General features: G+C 38.1%; 2 pseudogenes; one reads left to right on the top strand and one right to left on the bottom strand.

Annotated features, from left to right (window-relative positions):
• Nucleotides 1–255: 255 nt before the first annotated feature.
• LOC105128018 (premnaspirodiene oxygenase-like) lies at nucleotides 256–7,196 on the bottom strand (annotated as a pseudogene).
• A 401-nt stretch (nucleotides 7,197–7,597) lies between these two features.
• Nucleotides 7,598–11,025, top strand: LOC105128009 (uncharacterized; annotated as a pseudogene).
• Nucleotides 11,026–11,236: the final 211 nt, after the last annotated feature.

Here is an 11,236-nt window from a genome sequence, read left to right as displayed (position 1 = left end):
TTATATATGTGTTGTCAACATTCAACTCAATATTGTGAAAATATTCAAAAAATAAAAAATCTTGGGGGAACCAGTTTTACCCTCGATTCCTTATATGAGCAGTATAAAGATGGTGTGCATCGTGTTTTTAGCTGGAGTTCTTGGAACACAAGGACCATGCGACTAGCCTATACATTCATTTTCCACGAGAATTCCTCTTTTATCCATCAACCTTTTCTTCTTCAGACAATTTACCAAGTTAAAACCAGCGTAGGCCTAAAAAGCTACAAATTCATTCATGGAAGTGGCTGAACTCCCTAAATACATGGTGCAGAGACTTCTCCATTTATTTATACAGTAAACATTGGCATCAACCTGGAATATACATTGAACACGCATGGAAACTCTCTCTCCTTGATCACATTGAATAGACCGAGGATCATACGAAATGGGAATCAATTGCAGATCTTCTCATTGCAAGGCCAGAGACTTCAGTCATGTCTAGATTTTCTGGTTTTAGTCCATAGGGAAGTTTCCAGTTAAAATGATAAAGCAAATGTGCAAGTGGATTCTCCACGTTAGCTATACCAAATGATATGCCGGGACACATTCTTCTTCCAGCACCAAATGGGATGTACTCATAATTAGTCCCCTTGTAATCAATTAAACTATCATGGAATATCTCTGGATGGAATTTTTTCTGGTTCATTCCATTAAGCAAGATCTCTGCCAATTGCCCATGCATTAATAACAACTTTGATCTTGGCAGGTATTTGTAAAGCCATTTAATTAGGTGGCATAATTGATGGGATTTGAGTGGGAGATGAGTTATAATTGGTGGAGTATGAGTGGAGGATGAGTTGTTAGGCATATATTCCTCCTAAATTTATGACCATTATCCCCTTTCTCTAGCCTATAAATAGACAATGCATTCAAGCCTATATGCACACCAAAATAGAGAGAAGAAGAAGAGAGTGAAGAGAGAGTAATCCCACAAAATTGTGAGGTATTTGTGATAGAGTAAGTGAGGTGTTTTCTCCTAATAATAGAGAAATTCTTAGTTGTTCTCCTATTATTTGAGAGAGGTTGTAATTCTCATATTACTTAGTAAAATCCTTCTATACTTGTTTGTGGACGTAGCCCAATTGGGTGAACCACGTAAATTCTTGTGTGTTCCATTTCTCATTTTATCTTGTCTCTTATCTTTTATCTTGTCGGGTTTGCATGCCAGCATCTTAACAGTGGTATCAGAGCCTTTTGGTTGGTGTTGTTAATACACAAAGTTATTCGTGCTTACGGGCACTATTCACCTATACGACACTATTCATCTGTACGGTACTGTTCACGAAGGTTACTGTTGGCGTATATAGAAAGTCAGTGCGGTGATTAAATACAGTCTAGGAAGTTCTGTCTAAGGAGATTGAGTTTTAAGCGGGACCGTTTGTGACCCCTCCAATCTTTCTTGGGAACTTACTTAGTGAAGTATTATTCACACGATACTATTTCTATATACGTTACATACCTGTGAAACAGTGATAGCTGAATAGATCTCGGTGAATACAATGGCAGCAAAGTACGAGATTGAGAGATTTAATGGGAGCAATTTCTCACTGTGGAAAATGAGAATCAAGGCAATCTTAAGGAAAGACAATTGCTTGGCAGCAATTGGGGATCGACCCGCGGAGATCATTGATGATGCAAAATGGAATGAGATGGATGGCAATGCTATTGCTAACATACATTTAGCATTAGCCGATAAAGTATTATCAAGTGTGGCGGAGAAGAAAACAGCTAAGGAGATATGAGAGACTCTATCAAAGTTATACGAGTCCAAGTCTTTGCATAATAAGATTTTCTTAAAGCGGAGACTTTATACCCTTCGAATGGCAGAAACCACGTCGGTGACTGACCACATCAACACAATAAGAACTCTATTTTCACAACTCACTACGTTGGGTCATCAAATAGAGGAAAATGAACGTGCAGAGCTTCTACTTCAAAGTCTTCCTGATTCGTATGATCAGCTTATTATCAACTTGACCAATAATATCCTCTCAAACTATTTAGTCTTCGATGATATTGCAGCCGCTATCTTGGAAGAAGAAAATAGGCGCAAAAACAAAGGAGACAGAAACAGTTCAAACCAAGCAGAGGCATTGTTGGTGTCAAGAGGAAGATCAACGGAGCGTGGCTCCAGTGGGAGTCAAAGGCAGGGGAGGTCCAAATCAAGAAGTAAGAAGACTGTGAAATGCTACAACTGTGGCAAAAAGGGGCACTTCAAAAAGGATTGTTGGTTTAAAAAGGGTATAGAGAATACTGCAGAGTCATCAAAATCTCAAGGGTGTGTTGCGAGCACCTCAGAAGATGGAGATGTTTTATATAGTGAAGCAGCGACAATCTCTGCAGATACAGAAGAGCTCACTGAGGTCTGGCTAATGGATTCAGGAGCAACATGGCATATAACTCCTCATCGAGATTGGTTCCATACATATAAACCTATCTTTGGAGGCAAAGTGTTTATGGGTGATAATCATGCTTTAGAGATTGTTGATATTGACACCATCAAATTAAAGATGTATGATGGCTTAATTTGTACTATTTTAGAAGTGCGACATGTGAAAGACTTAAAGAAGAATCTTTTGTCCATAGGACAATTTGATAGTCTTGGCTGTAAGATCCGAACAGACAATGGAATCATGAAAATCATCAAAGGAGCGTTGATGGTTTTAAAGGCAAGAAAGACAGTTGCAAATATATTTGCATTAATGGGAGAAACACATCATGAGGCAGAAGCGTCAATCGCATCAGCCAGTCCTGCAGAAGAGAAGACGATGATGTGGCATCAAAAACTAGATCACATGTCGGAGAAAGGTTTAAAGGTTCTCTCTGATCAGAAGTTACTCCCTGGGCTTACAAAGGTTACTTTACCTTTTTGTGAGCACTGTGTTACAAGTAAACAACACAGGTTGAAGTTTGGCACATCAACAACTAAGAGCAAATGCATCTTAGACCTGATTCACTCTGATGTTTGGCAAGCACCAGTTATATCCTTGGGAGGAGCAAGATACTTTGTATCATTCATAGATGATTTCTCTAGGAGATGTTAGGTGTATCCAATTAGAAGGAAGGCAGATGTGCTTACAGTCTTTAAAACTTTCAAAGTGCGGGTGGAACTTGAATCTGAAAAGAAGATTAAGTGTTTGAGGACTGACAATGGAGGAGAATATACCAGTGATGAATTTGATAACTTCTGTCAACATGAAGGTATCAAAAGGCAGTTCACAACAACATACACTCCACAATAAAATGGAGTGGCAAAACGAATGAACAGAACTCTGTTAGAAAGAACAAGAGCAATGTTGAAGGCTGCAGGTCTAGGAAAGTCATTCTGGGCAGAAGCATTCAATACCGCCTGTTATGTGATAAATCGATCTCCATCAACCTCAATTGAGCTGAAGACACCGATGGAGATGTGGACTGGAAAACCAGCTGATTATTCTCGATTGCATATATTTGGAAGTCCTGTGTACGTGATGTACAATACACAAGAAGTTAGCAAGCTGGATTCAAAATCCAGAAAATGTGTATTCTTGGGATATGCTGATGGAGTGAAGGGGTATCGCTTGTGGGATCCCACTACCCACAAGGTAGTTATCAGCAGAGATGTCATATTTGTAGAAGATCAAATGCAAAAGGAAGAACATAATAGCATTCTAAAGGAGACCACAACAGTCCATGTGGAAAATACTCAGAATCATGCTTCTTCTGAAGCTGTACTAGAGCATGAAGAGCAAGAACAAATAGAGTCTGAAACTCCTGAAGTTCGGCGGTCGACTCGTGAAAGAAGACCACCGGCTTGGCACTCAGAATATGTTACTGAAAGTAACATTGCATACTGTCTTTTAACAAAGGATGGAGAGCCATCAACTTTCCATGAGGCTATCAAAAGCACAAATGTGTCTATGTTGATGACAACAATGCAAGAGGAGATTGAAGCTCTGCACAAGAATAATACTTGGAATCTTGTTCCACTACCACAAGGAAGAAAGGCCATTGGCAATAAATGGGTTTACAAGATAAAACGTGATGACAATGATCAAGTGGAGCGGTATCGTGCGAGATTGGTGGTGAAAGGATATGCTCAGAAAGAAGGAATAGACTTCAATGAGATATTTTCTCCGGTGGTATGACTTACGACAATCAGAGTAGTCTTAGCAATGTGTGCTATATTTGATCTTCACTTGGAGCAGTTAGACGTGAAAACTGCATTTCTTCATGGAGAACTTGAAGAAGAAATTTATATGCTTCAACCAGAGGGTTTTGCTGAAACAGGCAAGGAGAACTTGGTTTGTAGGTTGAACAAATCTCTATACGGTCTCAAACAGGCGCCGAGGTGTTGATATAAGAGATTTGATTCCTTCATAATTAGCCTTGGGTACAACAGACTCAGTTCAGACCATTGTACGTATTACAAGAGGTTTGAAGAAGATTTCATCATTTTGTTGTTGTACGTGGATGACATGTTGGTGATACGCCCCAACAAAGATCGAGTCCAAGAATTGAAGGCACAATTGGCTAGGGAGTTTGATATGAAGGACCTGGGACCAGCAAACAAGATTCTAGGGATGCAAATTTACCGAGACAGAAGTAAGAGGAAGATTTGGCTTTCTCAGAAGAATTATTTAAAGAAGATCTTGCGACGCTTCAACATGCAAGATTGTAAGCCAATTTCCACCCCACTTCCTATTAACTTCAAATTATCCTCAAGTATGTCTCCTAGCAATGAAGCAGAGAGGATGAAGATGTCTCGAGTACCGTATGCATCAGCAGTGAGAAGTTTAATGTTTGTCATGATATGTACAAGACCAGACATTGCACAAGCAGTGGGAGCAGTTAGTCGATACATGGCAAATCCTGGTAGAGAGCATTGGAATACTATTAAGAGGATCTTGAGATATATCAAGGGTACCTCAGATGCTGCATTATGTTATGGAGGATTAGAATTTACTATCAGAGGTTATGTTGATTCAGATTTTGCTGGTGACCTTGAGAAAAGAAAGTCCACTACACAAGCTTGTAAAGAAGCAATATGGATGAAGAAACTTATGGAGGAGCTCGGGCACAAAAAGAGAATATTTTTTTATATTGTGATAGTCAAAGTGCCTTGCATATTGCAAGGAATCCAGCATTTCATTCAAGAACAAAACACATCGATGTTCAGTATCACTTTGTTTGTGAAGTGGTGGAAGATGGAAGTGTGAATTTTCAGAAGATTCACACAAAGGAAAACCCAGCAGATGCTTTGACGAAACCGGTCAACACTGATAAGTATATATGGTGCAGATCCTCTTACGGCCTAGCAGAAACGTAAGCAGCATGAAGATGGCAAGTATAGAAATGATAGAAGAATCACAAAAGATCAAGTGTGAAGACTTGATTAACTCATCAAAGTCTTCAAGTGGGAGAATGTAAAGTCATTTAATTAGATGGCATAATTGATGGGATTTGAGTGGGAGATGAGTTGTAATTGGTGGAGTATGAGTGGAGGATGAGTTGTTAGGCATATATTCCTCCTAAATTTATGACCATTATACCCTCACTCTTGCCTATAAATAGGCAATGCATTCAAGCCTATATGCACACCAAAATAGAGAGAAGAAGAAGAGAGTGAAGAGAGAGTAATCCCACAAAATTGTGAGGTATTTGTGATAGAGTAAGTGAGGTGTTTTCTCCTAATAATAGAGAGATTCTTAGTTGTTCTTCTATTATTCGAAAGATGTTGTAATTCTCATATTACTTAGTAAAATCCTTCTATACTTGTCTGTGGACGTAGCCCAATTGGGTGAACCACGTAAATTCTTGTGTGTTTCATTTCTCATTTTATCTTGTCTCTTATCTTTTATCTTGTCGGGTTTGCATACCAGTATCTTAACAGTATTTTGAATCCATTAATCTCACAATCCTCTCTGCTTTCTCTTGGAAGTAGTAAAGAGATGCTTTCTCTTGGAAGTAGTAAAGAGAGAGGAGGTTGCAGTCTCAAAGTTTCTTTGACTACCAGTTCAAGGTACTTTAATTTCTCAAGGTCTGCTTCATCGACATTCCGTGCTGTACAAAAGACTTGCCTCACTTCTGCTTGTGCCTTCTTCATCACTCTCGGATTCCTTAGTAGTTCTGCGATTGCCCAATCTAAAACTGTAGATTACGTTTCTGTCCCACCAAGGAACATGTCCTGCAACAGGAGTGTTAATTCATTAAACAGGTCCAAAAAACTTCTTTATTTTCATGCCAAATACATGAATATGAGCAGCTAAAAAAAGAGAAAAAAGAACAAAAAGAAAATATCCAGGCAGCTCTAATTGAGCTTGAGAAACATCAATTATTTTATCTCGGTGGATGACATCGTGCTTAATGAAGAAAGCATAACTAACCAAGCTAAGCTTTTGATCATCCCTGAGAGGAAGACTGGTACAAAATGTAGAAATCTATGCACGTATTAACACATGAAATCACACAAATTAGCATATATAGTATAGGTACTAACCAGGTTAACGGATTTTATGTTGTCTGTAGTCAAGGGAAATTCAAGTTTTCCATGACCCAGAAGATTCAAAAGAACATGAACAAGGTCATCAGCTTCAATCTCATTGCTGGGTGCCTCTCTAGCTCTATCTTCATTAATTATGCTTTCAAGTATCTGGTCTGCTTTCTGATGCAGAATCTTAAGATTTTGCCTCGTACCACTGATCAAATGAAGCAATTTAATGGAAATTCAAGTTTTCCATGACCCAGAAGATTCAAAAGAACATGAACAAGCAATTTAACCACTGATATTAAGCAATATCAGAAATAATGAAACTCTTCGTTACCTCCATGATTTCCTCCATGGCAGATTTAAATGCTTCGTGGTCTTTGGATTTCTTCCCAAAGGATGCCATTGAAGTGCTGTCCAATGATATAGCATACAACAATTTAGTCAAGTTGATTGGCAATCCTGCATTATAATTAATGGAACTGATGAGATTGGATACCTCTTCTTCCCTGATTGCTTGGAATGACTGAACGCGTTTTGCTCTTAGCAGCTCCAGTATGCATATTTTACGCACTTGTCTCCAATAGTCTCCAAAAGGCGGAAAAGCAACATTCGTAGAATTGTAGGATATGATATCTGAAACAAGGAAATAAGGCCTTTGAGCAAAAGTAACATCATGGGTCTTCATCACTTCTTTCGCAGCTTCTTCATCACTTCTTTTGCAGCTTCTTCATCACTTCATTTTAGGTTTGTGTTTGTCTTTGTGCTTTTCTGGGTGCTGTCCATTCTTTTCATTTTTGTTATTGTGATACTGGGATGCATTGTTTTTTTTTTTTCGTTTATGAGAAAAATTAGTGTAAATCTGGAATCTCTGAACTATTTCATGCCAATCGGACTTCTATGAATTTGCTTTTTTGAATTTATCTGGTTAACAAGAAGTTCTTCACTATTTGAACTGACTAAAAAGAGTAATTGTGTTCAATCACTTGTTTTTTTCTTCTTCTTTTTTTTTTTTTATGTATAGAAACTGCAGAGGTTTATGAATTTGCAATGGCAGCTAACGAAAAGGACTAATGGAGCTATGAAGACATGCAAACAGTGGTGTCATCATTTGTACAATTGAACTTTATACTGCTTTATTTGCTTGATTTTAGATTTCTCTTGGTAAATCAACATTTTGCACTTGCAATTGAGGTCATAGCAAAATTGCGTTGTCTATATTCTTTACAACATGAAGAAGCTGTTATAAGGTTTTTCATAGTTAGCAACTTATCATTGGTTGGTTCCGTTACGATTTATAGACCCCTTTGTAATAGGTCTGTTTTCGGCAGGAATTGCAAAGGTTGTATTAAAAAAAGGGAAAGACGAAACTTTTCAAGTATGGAAGTCCAATGTGTACAGTGAAGAAGTCAATCGAATAAATGGTAGACCACCACCCAAGACAGGAGACTTTGTGCTGGTTGCTGATGGAACAGAGAAACCTATAGGGTGGGGTTGTATAATTCAGTTTCCATGCTCTGTGTCAGGCTCATGCAGCTAGAAGATGAAGCCACGAGGTATCTGTATAAAGACAGCTTTCTGGTTTGATTTTATCTCCTTCATCTATTAAGTTCTTAAATCATGTGCAGATATCCTTCTTGTGCATTGGACATGAAGAAAATGCTTAAAACAAGAATTAATGCAGCTAGAAAGTTATGGAGGAGGCTGGTTCTACCCTCATCCGAGTCATCCCATACAAATGCATATTTGTCAATGGTAAAGGAGACAGGTAATGATCTTGCGCTCTCCATAGTCCACTACAGGAGATGGAGGGATTCTTTATGTGTTCGCGTCAAGTGACTCTTATTAACATATATGTATGGGCAGTTTGGCAGACATTGGGCTAATCATGATCTTATTCTCCCGGTGGATGTATAATTAGGTTTTTGGTTCTGGTCTTTGGGGAGCAAGATAACCAGAGTTCATTTAGTTGAAATGTCACAGATACTCGGACTGGGAAGCAAATTTAGATTAGTGAATGCTGGATCAATTCCTTGAATATATGGTGCTGGTGTTGAATGCAGAATGTTAAGACCTTGTCCTTGATGTATGGTGCTGATGTTGTTCAGATTTTAACTGTCCTGTCCCAATAGACTTCATAGTGTACTAAGAATGGAATATATGGAGGGGAAAAAAAGTAAGAAGCTGAAGAAAAAGGAAAAAAAGAATATAGTTAGCTCAAATTAGTTGGAACCATGGTTTGATTGTGTAATTATTCTTTGAGACATGCCTTGATTTTCAGTCTCTTCTACTCTGCACTCTCCAGTACGCTTGATTTTCAGATTATGATTATTGCTGTACTCACCAGTATGCTTATTTGTAAATTACACATAGGTGCATCACTGCACTGTCCGGAATAATTGTTGATGTCTTGGGAGATTAAGCTGCGATATCATCTCTGCTGCTTGGGTTGAGAATGGCAAACAAGAAGTAAAGGCTTGCATCAATAGAACTGATGGAATTAACCATATATCAACTGGAGAACATCTGTTGAAATTTTAAAAGAGGAAGGAATGAATGTGTCAGGTATGAAAGAAAAACATCCATCTACTTGTCCTGAAAGAATAAAGGTAGAATGTGCCTAAAAAATCACTAATTACACATTCATATTTTTATTAGTTTTCTTATGCAAGATCTTTTACTTGTTTTGATTCTTTAAACAGTAAAGAATGAGGTTTAAGATAACTTTCCATGGAGAGGAATTTCTCTACATCATACCTTTCACTCATTTCCCACGGAAAAACCTCTTTTTTTTTCTTATTTATGAAATTATCAGTCCCTTTTCACTTCCAGAATTCTTCTAGTTCTTGGCATCTATTTCTCCACTGAGTATAAAAGAAGTGTACCATTAGAGATACCTTACCGTTGGATTTTTAAGGTTGTTGCCTGTACGAACTTCTTACTTAATGGTCTTGCTTATTTCTGCTCGTACATGATGTTTTTTTGTATTTTTGGTAATTTGTGATTAGCACCTGCAAATTCACAGTGGTGCTTCGTAAGATTGAAAGTAATAATTCCCACCACTGATTGCCACTTAATTACTCCAAATTTTGGTTTTCATTTGTCATTTATGCAACTGGGTTTATGCAGTCATGTAGCAGCAGCATACTCTGGATTTATGCAACTGGGGAAAGTAAATGATAATTTTATGCCTGACTAACAAATGCCTTTGGTTCTACCTCTGTCTGAGCCCATGCTTGAATAATCTATAATCAATTGCCACATCTCAAGTGCTTGCCAATTCCTTGCTGAACTCATTCTCTGAAGTGTTGCTATCTATGAAGCGGCCACCACCTATTTTGCCTTTGCCTTATTATTTTAGCCATATTTCTGGAATTACCTGCTTGAGGTTCTGAACGAATCCATTTACTGCAAAATTGATGCCATTCTAAATGTTCGTCTGCCAAGTTACGTAATTTCATTGGTGTGCAAGCAGACTGAATTTTATGCTGACCAACGTGAAAGCCGCCAGTTCATATCTACAATTTCAAATGGCCTGAAAGTTCGAGATATTTGCTCCCACAGTGGTGGTTTTGCTCTAAACGCGGTGCATGGAGGTGCAATAGATGTCACGTATATTATTTTATGTCAACATTTTTCATTTGGCCTGATTCATGATTATGTCTGTTAATCTATGATCCTCGAACTAACACAGCTCTCTTATCTTCTCATTGACACTTGAAGGTTCTGGATTTCAATGTAAGTAGGTTGTCCAAACTCCTCTCATGTTCAAGGTTAATTTAGTGTTCTGACAGGAGTTGATACATCTTTGCTTGTTAGAGAAAATATTATTCTTAACAACGTGAATCATTTCTGTGAAAAGATGCCACTGAATTTATGAAGGGTGCTTTTTCTAGAAATGAATCCTGGGAAATAGTTATTTTCGACCCTCCTAAATTAGCTCCTAAAAAGATTACTGCTGGGCACTTCTCATAATAAGCGTCAAAGTTTAAGAAATTTCTCCATTATCCCGTCATATTAATGCATTTTCTTAAGGAAAATCCAGTTTGGAAAAAAAAAAATTGCCCAGGAAAATGTTCAAAGCTTGAGACGACACAAGTGAATAATAGATCCTAAGGTCGTGTCCTATTTTCTATATTTTGGAAATTTTCATCCAAGGCAATTTATGTCTACATCTGAAGGGAAAACCTTTTTAGCTTATCTGCTGATGCCCTTCCCCTCCATAATGCTGGAGCTTTTCCTCCTCAGGTTCTTCAAAGTGCATCAGGCATGTACACAAATTTTGAACTCTTTAACATCGAGACTAACAAAGAGAGGGGGCTTTCTTATGACTTGATCTTGTTCAGGAGCTGTGACCCAAAGTGGGATGTTCTTGCTTGTTCCCTAGATTTTTTTTTCTGTGGTGGTGTGTGAAACAAAAAATAAAGATTTTGGTGGGTTGGCGAGACTGCAGAGGACATTACAGACATTTTAACTGTGTAGCAAAATATAGACGCGGGCTTAAATCAGAGAAATGGAAATTTTGATCACATGACACTTCGGCTATGAAAATCGGGCCCTAGCCGCCTCCATTTGTGGTTAAAAACTTGCTGCATGTCTAAAATTCGATGACTCCATTCTTTTGTATCGCTCGTCAATTTTTCTTATTTTTTGTTTTGTGAATTCAGGGTGCTGCATCCATGGCAGGAAGGAAAATCTCAGTTCCGCGAGAGGCTTGAACAGCTTCTG

The sequence above is a fragment of the Populus euphratica genome, unplaced genomic scaffold, assembly GCF_000495115.2.
Source record: "Populus euphratica unplaced genomic scaffold, PopEup_1.0 scaffold1.1, whole genome shotgun sequence".
NCBI lineage: Eukaryota > Viridiplantae > Streptophyta > Magnoliopsida > Malpighiales > Salicaceae > Populus > Populus euphratica.
Note: the sequence above shows the minus strand (reverse complement) of the source record. Positions and strands in the feature narration are given on the sequence as shown.